Source organism: Bos indicus, chromosome 10 (genome assembly GCF_029378745.1).
Source record: "Bos indicus isolate NIAB-ARS_2022 breed Sahiwal x Tharparkar chromosome 10, NIAB-ARS_B.indTharparkar_mat_pri_1.0, whole genome shotgun sequence".
Taxonomy (NCBI): domain Eukaryota; kingdom Metazoa; phylum Chordata; class Mammalia; order Artiodactyla; family Bovidae; genus Bos; species Bos indicus.
In genome coordinates, this window is record NC_091769.1 from 76,613,497 (window position 1) to 76,629,112 (window position 15,616).

General features: G+C 48.6%; 1 long non-coding RNA gene across 1 annotated transcript in view; it reads right to left on the minus strand.

The window, feature by feature from the left end:
• Window positions 1–15,616, minus strand: part of LOC139185332 (uncharacterized) — a 67,840-nt gene that overhangs the window by 37,200 nt on the left and 15,024 nt on the right. Inside the window, exon 2 of the long non-coding RNA XR_011568957.1 lies at window positions 10,346–10,478. This is a non-coding gene — a long non-coding RNA (uncharacterized lncRNA). The remainder of the gene's footprint in view (window positions 1–10,345; window positions 10,479–15,616) is intronic.

Below are 15,616 nucleotides of genomic sequence, written 5' to 3' on the forward strand. Positions count from 1 at the left end.
TGCTGCTGGTGGGAAATTGAAAACAAAGACAGCAAAGTTTCTGTGTCTCCTTAGAAATCCCTGTGCCCTGTGAGAGTTCTAGGCCCAGGATCCCAGAAACAGAAGAGAACGCTCAGGACTCGTAGGACTCTTTCGGGCCCACTCTTGACCTACTTGAAGCAGGAAGCCACATTGTGGCACCCCACGCAGGAGGTCCTTCAGGCTCTGTGTGAACGAGCCTGTCCTGAGAGCTCACTCCCTTTCCACCTGCACATGCCCAGCTCAGCCTGCCTCTGGCTGGAACCCTGGCTTCTGGAATTCTGACCCAGGGCCCCCAGTCCCTTTTCTGTGTGATGGTTGATTTGAGCAATTATTCTATCCACTCCATCCCCCAGCTTCTCCAGGCTTAGCACGTCCATGGTTCCTCACATAACATGATGTCCAGACCCCTCCCCATCCTGCCTGTGGTCACTGGACTTCTCTCATGCCCACAGAAAGGCATCGTAATCATAACAAGGAATGAATCCCTGATAGTCCAGTGGTTAAGAATCTGCCTGCCAATGCAGGGACATGGGTCCAGTCCCAGCTGGGGAAGATTCTGCATGCCATGGGCAGCTAAGCCTGTGTACCACAACTACTGAAACCCATGCTCCACAAGAGAAGCCACCCAATGAGAAACCCTAGCACCAAACCGAAGAGTAGTTCCCACTCACCACAACTAGGGAAAGTCCGAGTGCTGCAAAATGAAGGCCCAGCACAGCCACAAATAATAATAATAATAAAATAATAACAGGGATGCCAGCAAGTATTCTGGGTCCTACTGTGTGGTAGGAATGGTGCAGGTGAGGAGCACAGGAGTACCACAGCTGGCCTCTGGCCTCAGGGAGCTAACCATAGATGTGAGAAGGAGATAACTTCCATTCAAGTTTGCAGACCAGTGAAGATCACCTGCCAACATGCCTACAGATGAAATGCTTAACAGTTGAGGGGGTTAGCTAAAAGATACAGAGTTTTTTTTCAAGGTAATGAAAAGGTCTAATAACGATGGTGACGAAGGTTGCACGCATCTGTGAAGATGCTGAAAACCATCAAATTGTTCGCTTTCGTTGACTGATTGGCATGGTATGGGAATTGTTGCTCTTGCTGTGTTGTTCAGTCACTAAGTCATGTTTGACTTTGCAACCCCATGGACTGTAGCCCACCAGGGTCCTCTGTCCATGGGATTTCCCAGGCAAGAATACTGGAGTGGGTTGCATTTCCTTCTTCAGGGGATCTTCCCAATCCAGGGATCGAACCCTCATCTGCATTGGCAGGCAGATTCTTTACCGTTGAGCCACCAGGGAAGTCTTGGTATGGAAATTTCGTCTTAATAAACTCAAGATTTTAAAAGTTTTACAGTTAAATAAAATGTGTTCTATCTTTCTACCTGGAAAAGTATTCCTTCATAAGGACCAGACCCAGAAGGCCAGATTGGTAGTTAGTGTTCCTGGCATCCTTGGATTCTGCGTGGGAATGGGGCTGCACAGGGAGAGCCGGTCAGCCCCTAAACACCCCCCTCCTCCTTCCCACCCCTCCTTCCCACCCCAGATCTCCCCGCACCTTGAGAGGCTTCGTGAGCGTGCAGGGGACTCTTCAGCTCACAGGTTCCAGTTCCACAGCCCCTGTCAGCTACCTTTACTGCTAGTGATGTGCACACTGGTGATGGGGTCTGCTCTAGGGAGGCCAGACCCAGGAAGACACCATCACAGGCCCAAGTTGACTGGTAGCCTTTTTTTTTTTCTCCCGAATTTTTATAGGAGTAGAGTTGATTTGCAGTGTTGTGTTTTTATTTTCAGGTGCACAGCAAAGTGAATCAGCTCTACATATACATATACCTACTCTGTTTTAGATTCTTTTCCCATACAGCCATTACATTACAGAGTATCGAGTAATACTGTGCTATACAATGCTGCTGCTGCTGCTAAGTTGCGTCAGTCCTGTCTGACTCTGTGCGACCCCACAGATGGCAGCCCACCAGGCTCCGCCATCCCTGGGATTCTCCAGGCAAGAACACTGGAGTGGGTTGCCATTTCCTTCTCCAATGCATGAAAGTGAAAAGTGAAAGTGAAGTCGCTCAGTTGTGTCCGACTCTTAGCAACCCCATGGACTACAGCCTACCAGGCTCCTCCATCCATGGGATTTTCCAGGCAAGAGTACTGGAGTGGGTTGCCATTGCCTTCTCCGGTGCTATACAATAGGTCCTTATTATTAACAGTTGTCTATTGTAGTGTGGATCTAGAGATTGTCATACTGAGTAAAGTAAGTCAAACAGACCCCATGGACTATAGTCCACCAAGCTCCTCTGTCCAAGGGATTTCCCAGGCAAGAATACTGGAATGGGTTCCCATTTTCTTTTCCAGGGGATCATCCTGATCCAAGGATCAAATTGGCATATCCTGCATTGCAGGTGAATTCTTAACCGACTGAGCCACCAGGGAAGTCCATCACTTATATGTGGAATTTAAAAAAAGTGCTCCAGGGCTTCCCTGGTGGCTCAGTGGCAAAGAATCTACCTGCTAATGCAGGAGACACGGGTTTGATCCCTGGTATGGGAGGATCCCACATGCAGTGTAACAACCAAGCTCAGGGGCCACAACTATGGCGCCTCTGCTCTAGAGTCCGGGAACCACAACTACTGAAGTCTGAAGCCCTAGAGCCCGTGCTCAGCAACAAGAGAAGCCACTGCAATGAGAAGCTCGAGCACTGCAACTAGAGAAAAACCTGCACAGCAACAAAGACCCCGTACAGCCAAAAAATAAGTGAATAAATAAATAAATCATTTTTAAAGTGGTTTCATGTTAATATAATTTGCAGAACAGAAATAGATGTAGAAAACAAACATATGGTCACTGGAAGGGAAAGGGGAAAGGGCAGGGGAGGGGTAAATTGGGGCAGGGGGCTTTTGGACCGGGGGTTCCAGAGCCTGGTCTGGAGCAGTGGTACACCACTGAACATTCTTCCATGTTGGAGAGGCTCTATATCTGTACTGTGCCATCGCTAGCCTCGGGTGGCAATTGAGCATTTTAAATGTGGCTAGTGCACACAAGGAATGGAATTTCTTAACCGAAACATTGTCATTAAGGAACTTTTAAGTTGCCACATGTGGCTTCTGGCTACCATAGGCCTAGAAAGTAGGGCGAGGGGGACTCTGAATGGACACGTCCTGTTGACTCCATCCTACGGGGGCGGTGGGGTGGGGGTGGGGGGTGGGAGGGGTAGGTAGGGGCTGGAGGAGCACCAGAATAGGGCTTTCAGGTCTCAGGAAGATACTGGAGATATTTGTTCTCAGAAGGAAATGGCCATATAAGGCTGCTTATCCCTGGCCAGTGAGCTGTCCAGATCTGAGGAGAGGGGCAGAAGGCTATGTGCTGGGGGAGGGGAGAGACTCGAGGGCACCCCCAGACAAGTCCTTCTGAGATTTTTGCAGGGACCTGTTTCACATGAGAGGCCTCCTTTGGTAGCTGAAGCCTGCTAGGACTGTGGGTACTGGCAGACGGAGAAGATTGTTATTTTTTTCTTCCAAGGCCATGTGAACGGGGCAGGCCGTGTGCATAGTTTCCATGGCATAATCTGACTAGAAAGCCCTGTGTGTCCGTGGGGGAGGGATGCAGAGGGGCCCTCAGCCCAGCCTCAGTCAGAACTGGGCACCAGCCCAGGAGACGCATTCCCTCCCGATTTCTGCAGGGTCCTGAACCGAGAGGCAGGGAGGGCCGCGCCAGGCTGGCCAGAGCCTTTGGAAGCTTGCTTGGTTGCTGACTGGGGTAAGGAGGTTGGCTCTTCCTGATGCCTGGATGTGCGACAGAGGAAAGACACCATCCGGAGAACTAGGCCAGGTGGAGGCTCAGGCAGAGCACAGGAGATGGATTCTCAGGAAGGCAAAGCCCAGGAGAGGTGAATGAGGGTCTCTGCACTTGGCTGCCTCCTCCCACCTGCGGAACAGAAGCTGCCGGCAGGCTGGCTGGGGCCCAGCCCTGGGGAGGAAGCAAGCAGGATTATTTCCCCAGTGGGAGTCCAGGCAGGTTCCCTGAACACTTTCTCTGGCTGCCGGAGAAAGGATATCTGTAAATAAAAGAGGCCTCCCTCCCAGCCCTCGAGAACTGGAGATGCAGAGATGTTAGGGATGCAGAGCAAAGGCTAGCATTAATTAGTATCTCTGTACTGGGTACAGGGCTCTGTGCTAAGCGTTCTGAACTTCTGATCTCATTTGAAACAATATAGATTAATAAAATCATTATAAGGGACTTTCTTGGCAGTCCAGTGTTTAAGAAGCTGGGCTTCATTTGACAGAAAACAAAATTCTGTAAAGCAATTATCCTTCAATTAAAAAAATTAATTAATTTTTAAAAAAAGAAGAAGAAGCTGGGGTTCCACTGCATGGGGTATGGGTTTGACCCCTGGTCAGGGAACTAAGATCCCACTTGCTGGTGGCCAAAAAATAGAAACAAACAAACAAAAAAATCATTATAATAGCTAATATTTATTGAGTGCCTACAAACGGACCAGACATCAATCCATTTAATCCTTACGACTCCCTTGTCTTTAGAGGGAAGGAAACTATTTCTCATTTACAATTTTACCCCAAGTTGCTCAGTCAGAAAATGTTCCAATTGAAATTTGAATCCAGACGCTGACCTCACACGCCTGCTCTTAAACCACTGATTTTCCTGACAGCTGTTCTGGGTGTAACATGGATTTCCTGAGGCTCTAGCCCAGGGTCTTCAAAATGATCCCTCAGCTCCGAATTACCCAGCTTTTCCCAAAGCTCCTGTTTTCCTCCTCTCTCCTGGCTCCTTGGAGTCTGGAAGCCTGGCATCTCAAAGGCTCCCTGTCCTTGGATAGCGGCTGTCCCTTCACTTGCTCTGGGTTTGTTGTGACGTGCGGGCCGGCTGCCCTGGGCCACGGAGGTTGCCCAAGACAATCCTGCCTTTCTGAGGGGCTTGCTGGCCTCGGGTCTCAGCCACAGCCCGCACACACAATGCCCTCTGTCTCCACCAGGGCAGAAAGGAGCATTATTGCAGTCGGGTGACTCGGGCTCCACTGGGGTGATGTTTGTGGTCTGCGCCTCCCCCACCCGGCACCTCCCCACTGGCCAGAGGCAGGCCCAGGGCACTCGGGCCTGGGAGTCCCTTCCTCTTAAGGCCCCTGCCTTGGCTCCCAGATCAGACTTACCTCTCCCCTTCCATCCCCTCCTGCTGATCCTCCCCCAGACTCACATCTCACACTCCCAAGTCTGTGATGCTCTAATTTCAGTTACTTCTGGGAAAGCACACAGCCTTGTGCCTGGTACAACAGGCCCCCACAAATAGGACTTTCTCTTCTGCTTTCTGGCTTCTCATGCTTGGATGTCAGGCATGTTGGAGATTATTTTGTTATCAGGAATTTTGAAAGAGACCTTGGAAACAAGTGTGTTCTTAATAGCAATAGCAGCCACAGTTTTCTAAGCCATTGGCCATATGTCCAGCATGGGGCAAAACCCATATCCTCAAGACAGTCCTGGGAGACTGGGCTCTATTTATTTATTTATTTATGGCTGTGCTGGGTCTTCTTCAACCCTTGCAGTGGGGTTGCTGCATCCAGGCTTTCTCTAGTTGTGGCCAGCAGGGGCTACTCTTTGTTTCTGGTGCTCCGGCTTCTCATTGGAATGGTTTCTCTTGTTGAGTAGGAGCACAGGCTCTAGACGCAAGGGCTTCAGTAGTTGCTGTGCACAGCCTTAGTTGCTCCAAGGCATGTGGAATCTTCCTGAACCAGGGATCAAACCAGTGTCCTGCATCGGCATACTTGCATGCTCAGTTGCTAAGTCACGTCTGACTCTTTGGGACCCCATGAACTGGGATTTTCCAGGCCAGAATACTACAGCGGGTTGCCATTTCCTCCTGCAGGGGATCTTCCTGACTCAGGAATTGAACCTGGGTTGCCTGCATTAGCAGCGGATTCTTTACCACTGAGTTAAGTGGATTGATTCTTATCCACTGAACCATGGGGGAAATCCAAGGCTGTCCTCTTTTCTAGTCCCACGTGAAGTATGAAAAGAGGATGCTCAGAGGCTTGGAGTGACTTGCCTGAGGCAGCAAAACTAGTAAGTGGCGCCCCTGGGAGTGGAGCTCAGCTCTCACTTCAAGCACCAGCGATTGACCATTGTCACAGCGCCTGGATTCGTCTCCCAGGGCTCCAAAAGCTAGGTGGCCTAGAACAACAGACACTATTGTCTCACGGGTGTGGAGCCTAGGAGTCCGAGGTCAAGGCCCTGAGAGGGCTGGTTCTTTCTGAGGGGTGTGCGGAGGCTCTGCTCCTGCCTCTCCCCCAGTTCCTGGGGGCTCGCTGGCAATTCCTGGTGCTCCCTGGTCTCTGGATGCATCCCCGCAATGGCTACCTTCATCTTCACCTGTATCCTCTCTGTGTGCGTGTCCGTCATTTTCTCTTGTTGTTAGGACACCCGTTGTGTTAGACTAGCGGCAACCCTGATGGCCTCATTTTTATTTGAATATCTGCAAAAACCTTATTTCCAAATAAAGTTGCATTCACAGGTACTGTGGACTGGGACCTTAAAATCTTTTTGGGAGGACACAATTCAACCCATAATAGTGCCTTTCCCTGCTCAGTATCCTGGTGGCTCAGGCTTTCTCTCTCTCTCTCTTTATTTATTTTTCTATTTTTAAAAAAGATACGTATGTATTTGTTTGACTTTGCTGGGTCTTAGTTGTGGCGTGTGGGATCTAGTTCCCTGACCGGGGATAGAAACCAGGCCCCCTGTATTGGGAGCACAGAGTCTTAGCCACTGGACCACCAGGGAAGACCCGCAGGCTTTCTTAAGTGGACGTGATGCTTCCCTCAGTTCTAAGGCAAGACAATCTTCATTCCAGGACCTCTTTCACTGGCTCACATAGTGCACACACACACACGGAAATTCAGTCATGTTGACTGCAAAGAAAATGCACAGCCTAGAAGTTGAGAATTGTATCTATTTTTTTCAGTTGACGGAACAGAGGCTGGACTGCCACATTAACCACACGAACCCCTGGACTCTGTGGAGAGATGGCTGCATCCAGCCAGGATGAGGTGTAGAGGGCACCAGGGCCACATCTGCATGGACTGGAGACCGCCTGCGGTGCAGACGCTCGACCCTCTGAGCCTGGCCAAGCTGCTCTGAAAACATCCCCTTCCCCACCCTCTATCCTCCGGACTCAGACCCCTTCCCTCCACCTCCAGGCGCGCAGGAGCAGAGGGTCAGAGGCAGTGTGTCATCTCTGAGCTCCAGCGCGTGGCCCAGGACTGTTGTTTAGGGAGCACTGAGGGCAGAGGGAGGCAGCCTCCAGCTTGTGAACCGCTATATGTGGATCCTTCCATCTGCACCTCCAGCTACACACAGGTTTCCTTACCTGGTTGTTACTTCTGCTGGGTCTCAGGTGATAAGCCCCCTCATCAGGTGTAGATGGGGTCTGGGGAGGCCCCAGCCTGGGGTAGGAATGGTGCTTCCTGGGCCCTTGACCTGAGGCGTACAGGCCCTGCAGACATCTGGCCCCAGGCACCCAGGGGCTCGCCTAGCCCACAGGCCTTCCCCCCACCTTCCCCCAAGCTCCTCCTGGGCCTGCCCTAGCCTCCACGCCCTGCTCCTCCTCCCATTCCCCATGGAGGTTCCTGCTCTACTTTCTGTCTCCCGTGTCACTCACTCATCTCCGTGACTGGTTTCCTTCTGCCAGGCCGCAGTGCACACACTCATACATGCTTTACACAGTTACCCGTGCTCACACCCACCCTCACAAGCCCACACACGTTCACATACACCCAGAAACACTTACACACCTGCACACACCCTCTCACAAGGCTCACACACTCACACATGTGCACACATTCCCATCTGCCCAGACACTCACACACAGCTATACCTTCTCTCTCACACACTCATACACTCACATACACACGCGCCTTAGATTCACTCCCAGACCTCCCTGCTAAGAGCTCTGCTGTGTCCTGGGCACGGGCTTCCTTGAGTTGGGTCCTTAGTGGCCGCTTATAAGCAGATCTCCTGGGGATGAGGCACCCATTGCTCTTACTGGGAGAAGGAAAACTGAGGCAGAAAGAGAGGTTCAGCCCTCAGATCAAACCTAGAAGTCCTCCTGACTTCCGCTTGGATCCCAGCTACACCACTCTGTGGCTATGTGGATGGAGGCGCGTGCCTTGTTTCTCTGTCTCAGTCTTTTTATTCGGAAAATGGGAATAATGTTCTCCATTTTACAGAGCTGTGCTCGAACTAAAACATGAATTTGAAAGATATAGCCTGGCATAAAAGAAGCATTTGTTGTTATTTATTTAAAAATTCAATTGTGTTTATATTTAAAAGATAAGTCACATAATTCAAAATTCAAAAGGCAGGAATGGGTATAAAGCAAAGTCCCCTTCTCGTCCTATCCCCAAACCACCTAGCCTCCTTCCTGCAACCACAGAATCATTGTTCTGTGCCTCTTTTTCTCACTTAACAATAAATATAGCTTGGAGACTGTTCCATATCAGTACATAAATGTCTTCCTCATTGTTTCATGGCTCCATTGAGTTCCATTATGTGGAGGTACCATCATTTATTCAACTAGTTCTCAGGGGATGAGACATTTAGGTTGTTTCTGATCTTGTGCTATTTTGAACAAAGCTAAAGTGAGGAATCTTGTATGGACATCAATTCCAACAGGTGTGAGTGTATCCAGTAATACAGAAAATATTGTCAAATATCCATTAAGACCCCCAAAGCCACTTTTCCTGACACATGGGTCACTCTTCTTTCACAGGTACTCACTCTACAACCGAGAAATCTGATGGGCAATACTCCAGCCCTGGATTTTCCCAGTGCCTTAAACCAAATCCTAAGACCCTTGCTTTGGCTGAAGAGACAACTCTATAACCTTTTGATTCTTAGCATTTCAAAGGATTCAGCCCACCTGGAAGGAGCAAACACTGCCAGGATGTGGAAGGACAGAGACGAGTTATGTTATAGATCTGCTGAGAAGAAGAGAATTTGCAAACCAAAGAGCCCAGTGCTCAAGATTTGCCTACTGGATTCAATCAGCAGATAGAACTCGGACACATAGGACCTGCCATGCACTGTGCTGGGGATGAGGAGTGGTCAAGGGAAGACAGGGCAGACCCTACCCTCACAGAGCCTGCAGTCATATGGTGGAGACAAACACAAAACAAGCAATTCACAAACAATATGAGCTATGGCAAAAAAGCAGGGAGCAAGAACTTCCCTGGTGGTCCAGGGATTAAGAATCCCCCTTTGAGTGCAGGGGCATGGCATGGCATGTTAGTCGCTCAGTGGTGTCCAACTCTTTGCAACCCCATGGTCTGTAGCCCTCTAGGCTCCTCTGTCCATGGAATACTGGAGTGGGTTGCCATTGCCTTTTCCAGGGATCTTCCCAACCCAGGGATCAAATCTGGGTCTGCTGCATTGCAGGCAGATTCGTCACCACCTGAGCCACCAGGGAAGCCCCTTCCAATGTAGGGGACTTGGGTTCAATCCCTGGTACTGAACTAAGCCCATACGCGGCACTGGAGAAGCCAGAAAATTGCAACTACTGAGCCCACACGCTCTAGAACCTGTGCTCCTCAACTAGAGAAAGCCTGTGTGCCGCATGAAGACCCAGTGCAGCCGAGAAAAGCCTTCTTCAGCTTAGACCAGAATTCAGAGACAGGCTGGGACATCCCTTGACTCTTCTTTTCTGAAGCCCCTTTAACTTTTCTTTTCTGAAGCCCCTTCTGGTTTTCCTTAGAGTGTGCTCAGAGGCTCAGCCTTCTCCCCTGGTTCCTTCTACCCCCTCACTGTCTTTCTTGCCCTGGCTCTGGGCAGCTGGGGGCCCGCACACTGCCATGAAGAGGTGGATGCTGCCCCTGGGAATACCTGGAGCCATGGTGGCACCTCAAGCTCTCCTGCTGCTGCCCACCACCCACCTCCCCAGCCTTGGAGAGCTGCTCTGGAGCTAGAAAGTAAGAAGGGCTGATCTGCCACCCACTCCCCTTCCTGGGGTCAAAACTTGCTTATCAGGGCCAGCTCACCCTTCCTGACACACAGGAAGGCAGCCATCTGATAAACTGGGTTATACCCTGGTGTCGGCCACTCCCTGGAATTTTGCATATTTGATGACACAGTGAAAAGGAGTGAGTTGCTAATTAGGGGCCATCCAGGCTCCTGGGAAGATTTTCTTTAGGAGACACACAAGGGACTGGCTTATATTTAACAACGTATCTCTGTGCTATTGCATTGCTGATTTTAACTGTGAGGAGTCTGTAGAAACCAAGCATTTGCCCAAGAACGGGAGCTCCTCATGTCCACCAAACTCACCTCCTGAAAGGTCAACTCTTGCATCCGTGGACCCACGGCATGGTGAATGCAGTACCGCCACATGGAGGAAACGCACTGGCAAAGTCTCAATGGTGTTAGCACAGCGGGCTGATGTTTAGCTCTTAGAAACAATCTATTGTGAAAGAGAAAAATGGAATGAATATTATCAACATAACAATATAAATATAGGCATACAACTGACAGAAGTTGGGGCTGGAAGGGGCATCTTGATGGAAAGATAGGTAAAAGGCCCTAGTAAACTCATTTTACAGAGCTAGGAGACTATCAAAAATTGACCCAGCCAGTAATCAAGTGAGTTTTAAGTACATTGCTTAAAGTTACCAAGATAACCAACAGAGGGACTTCCCTGGTGGTCCAGTGGCTAAGACTCTGAACTCCCAGTGAGGGGGGCCCGGGTTTAATCCCTGGTCAGGAAACAGATTTCACAGGCCGCAACTGACTTCCCATGCTGGAAGGAAGATCGAAGATCCTGCGTGTTGTAACTAAACCCAGCACAGACAACTAAGTATTAAGGGACTTTCCTGGTGGTCCAGTGGTTAAGAATCCACCTGCCAATGCAGGGGACATGGGTTTGATCCCTGGTCTTAGAAGATTTCACTTACTGAGGGGCAATTAAGCCACAACTACTGAGCCCACACTCTAGAGGCTGTGTTCTGCAACAAGAGAAGCCACCGCAGTAAGACACTTGTGCACTGCAACTAGAGAGCAGCCACCATTGGCTGCAACTAGAGAAAGCCCTTGCAGGGTGACAAAGACTCAGCTCAGCCAAAAATAAAAAATATAATTAAAAAGTATTAAAAAAAAGAAAACGCATTTGAGTCAGTTCTAATGAAGTGGATGAACCTAGAACCTATTATACAGAGTGAAATAAGTCAGAAACAGAAAGATAAATATTGTATTCTAACACACATATACGGAATCTAGAAAAATGGTACTGAAGAATTTATTTACAGGGCAATAATGGAGAAACAGACCAAGAATAGACTTATGGACATGAGGAGAGGGGAAAGGGTGAGATGTATTGGAAGAGTAACATGGAAATATACATTACCATATGTAAAATAGACAGCCAACTGGAATTTGCTGTATGGCTCAGAAAATTCAAACAGGGGCTCTGTATCAACCTAGAGGCATGGGATGGGGAGGGAGATGGGAGGGAGGTTCAAAAGGGAGGGGATATATGTATACCTATGGCTGATTCATGTTGAGGTTTGACAGAAAACAACAAAATTCAGTAAAGCAATTATCCTTCACTTAAAAAATAAATAAATTTAAATTTTAAAAATATTTTAGAAAAAAAGATAACCAGTAGAATAACTGATAATTGTCATGACTAAAAATAAAGAGGATTAGGGTGAAGGGTGGGCATTGGTTAGTGGGTTAAATTCTCATCTTTCTGAGGCAGGAGTCAGAGGCATCTGAGGTTGATAAACCAATGTTGAGGAGCCAATTCCTTTGTGGGAGCGTGATGACCATCTAAGGGCTGAGACCTGTCAAGCCAGTTGTCTCTGGAAAGGAATAACAGAGTCAGGCAGGGAAGTGTTAGTTATTCCCTATAAACCCCATGGTACTACATTGAAATGATAGACTGGTTTTACTTTCATGAAACTTATGAAAAATTTTTTTTTCAATTTTCCACATTTTCTGTAATGGGCATTTGGGATTATGATATTGAATGATAAGAGAATATAGGAGAAAATAATTAATTGTAAATTTCTATTGTGTTAAGAACATATTATAAAATCGTGACAAAAAAATTAAGTCTACAGCTCAATAGTGTTAACTGTATTCACTGTTGTGTAAGAGACTAGAACACTTTCCTCTTGTAAAACTGAAACTCTAAACCTATTGAACAATAGCTCCTCCTTTCTCCTCCCTCCAGCCCCTGGCAACTACCTTGTTATTTTCCGTCTTTATGAATTTGACTACGTTAAGTATCTCATATAAATGAAATCATACAATACTTGGCTTACTTCACTTAGCATGATGTCCTCAAGTTTCATCCAGGTTGTAGTATGTGACAGGGTTTCTCTCATTTTTAGGGCTTAATAATATTCCATTGTATGTATGTATCACATTTTCTTTATTCATCATCTGTGGATAGACCCTTGAGTTGCTTTCACCTTTTTTGCTGTTGTAAGTAATGCTGCAATGAACCTGGATGGGTATTTCTAAAAATAGATACCCCGGAGACTTTCCTGATGGTCCAGTGGTTAAGAATTGCCTTGCAATGCAGGGGACTCGGGTTTGAACCCTGGTCAGGAAACTAAGATCCTACATACCGCGTACCACAACTACTGAGCCTGTGTGCTCTGGAGCCCGCGTGTCACAGCTAGACAGCCTGTGTGCTGCAGCCAAAGATCCCGTGTGCTGCAGCTGAGGCCCAATGCAACCAAATAAATAAACAAAATAAAAAGGATACCCCCAATACATATAGAAACTAGAGAAGACCCATAACTTGTTTAAGTCCCTCTTAGACTACAGCAAGCTCAGGGCATGCACTTTTGGGCTCCTGCCTTCATTCTCCTGACAGCAAGAGAGTTAGTTAAAGCCCGATTTCTTGAGATGGTCTGGAAGCTGGAAGAAGCATGAATTGCATGGAAGGTACATGGAAAGAAGCCAAGTTGACACCAGCCTGACACACAGTCCTCCTCCCATCCATCCACCTTCATGGTACTTTCCATTGTTGGCATTCTCCCAGCCCTGCCCATACCTAACCCCGTGCCCTACTATGGCTTCTGATGCTTGTGAGCAGCTGTGATCTGAGTTCAGTGCAAAGGCATTTGATTAATCATCTCACTTTCCCGCAAGTTCACTCTTTTCTTTTGTCTTAGGCCTGTGCCTTGTGTTGATTTACAGGTTGGTGGAGGGCTCTGCTGGGTTGTCAGGATCCATTCACCTAGTCTCTGACTGTCCTGGTAGAGCAGATCCCTTTCTGGGCTGGAGGCTGAGGGTGGAGCCGGGTCACCAGCGCTGGCTAGCTTGGATGGTTTCCCACAGTGTTAGGTGACAGATTGTTCTTGGAAAGGAAATTATTTACATTCAGCTTTTCCTCTGATGATCTGGGAGGCACTTGGTCAACACATGTGGAGCTGAAACCCCACAGGGACCTGGCCATTAATGGACATGTGAACTGGGTCCTCAGGCAGGGCATGAGACGCATCCCAAAGCGGGGGAAGACTGTGGGGTATGGGAATTCTGAAGCCTGGGGTGGGGGCCGTGAGCTCCCCACGGGGCTACTGGGAGGCGTGGAAGTGATTTCCTTCCTCACTGAACTGTGGTGTCGGGGCCACCTGGTAGCCTCGGATGACCCTTTGTGAGGTCCTTTTCTGAGCCAATGGCTCTGCGGGGTGGGGCTGGGTGACAGTTGTCAGAGTTCAGGCAGCTGATGTCTGTGTCTAGGAAGGAAGTTGACACCAGGGGTCTTCCCCATTTCCCATTCTACACCATCTGCCTTTTCTGACGTAGATCCTTGATTGGGATGTTCCGTTCCAATTTATCCTGCCTTTTCTCTCCCATGCCCTGGAGGTGGGTGAAGGAAGGATATTCTCCAAGGCTTTGTGTCTAATGCATAGCCTGTAGCCACATGTGGCCATTGAGATTTACATTCACTGCAATTAAATAAAATTAAAAATTCAGCCCCTTGATTGCCTTTAGCCACATTGCCAGAGGCTACTGTAATGGACACTGCACATTGTGGACATAAAACATTTCCATCATCAAAGAAAGCTCTGTTGACAGGCTGCCCTAAGCCTCCTGTCTTTTCTTCTCTATGATTGTGATCTGAAGTGACTGAAGCTACTGCTTCCTTAGGCTGGGGACATCCAGAGAGTGCTGCCTATTGAGAATCTAAAAGCAGAGAATGAGTAGTGTGGAAATGCCCTCAGTCCCCCACTCAGGACTGAGTCCAGGGCAGCCTTGAGCTCTGAAATCTTGCTCTTCCTGAGGGTGGCACCACCTGAAGCTACCACCCAAGCCCTCTAGCTTCCCAGGTGGCTCAAGTGGTAAGGAATCCGCCTGCCAATGCAGGAGCTGCAGGAGCTGCATTTTCAATCCCTGCATCGAAAAGATCCCCTGGAGGAGGAAATGGCAACCCACTCCAGTATTCTTGCCTGGAAAATCCTCATGAACAGAACAGCCTGGCAGGCTACAGCCCAGGGGGTCACAGAGTCAGACATGACTGAAGTGACAGAAAGTGAAAGTGAAGTCGCTCAGTAGTGTCCGACTCTTTGCGACCCCGTGGACTGTAGCCTACCAGGTTCCTCTATCCATGGGATTCTCCAGGCAAGAATACTGGAGTGGGTTGCCATTTCCTTCTCCAGGGAATCTTCCCGACCCAGGGATTGAACCCAGGTCTCCCACATCGCGATCAGACGTTTTAACCTCTGAGCCACCAGGGAAGCCCCTGAAGTGACAGAGGACACCTGCAAACTATATAAGTGAGTTCTGGCTTGCAGCAGGGACTTGGTTCTGCTTGCCACCAAATCCATTTCATGAATGTTCCAGGGTGTGAGGGTGCTCCCACCTAACCTGGTCTTCTGATCTAGATCCCTGTCCTAAAACACCACACCTCAGTGACCATCCAGTCAGTAACCCTCCTCTGATAGACAGTTGTTGTCTGTAGGCCATCGCTCCTGGCAATTAACCATTTGCTTCCCTGTGAAAAGACTGGTCATTAGAGTTTGGAAGGAAGTGGGGACATGTGTCTGTCTGGGATGTCTGTAACAGGAGATGAGGTTTTCCAGAACAATGCAACACAGCCTTGCTTTCTTCCCCATACCTGTCCAAGATTGTCTTTTTTGTCTTTCAGATCCAACCCCTCAGCACCGAGTATTCCCCACATGACAGCCAACTTTGGGACTCCATCAATGAACCCTTTTTTTTTTAAGTTAATATATTTTTTATTGGAATATAATTGCATTACAATGTTGTGTTAGTTTCTGCTGTACAACAAAGTGAATCAGCTATATGTATACATATATCGGTGGCACTAGTGGTAAAGAATCCACATGCCTATGCACGAGATGCAGGAGATGCGGGCTGGATTCCTGGGTCAGGAAGATCCCCTAGAGAAGGAAATGCCAACCCACTCCAGTATTCTTGCCTGGGAAATCCCATGGACAGAGGAGCCTGGCAGGCTACAGTCCATGGAGTTGCAAAGAGTCGGACATGACAGTGTGCACACACACACACACACATACATATATCCCCTCCCTCGTGGACCTCCCTCCCCCCAACCCCTCACCCCAC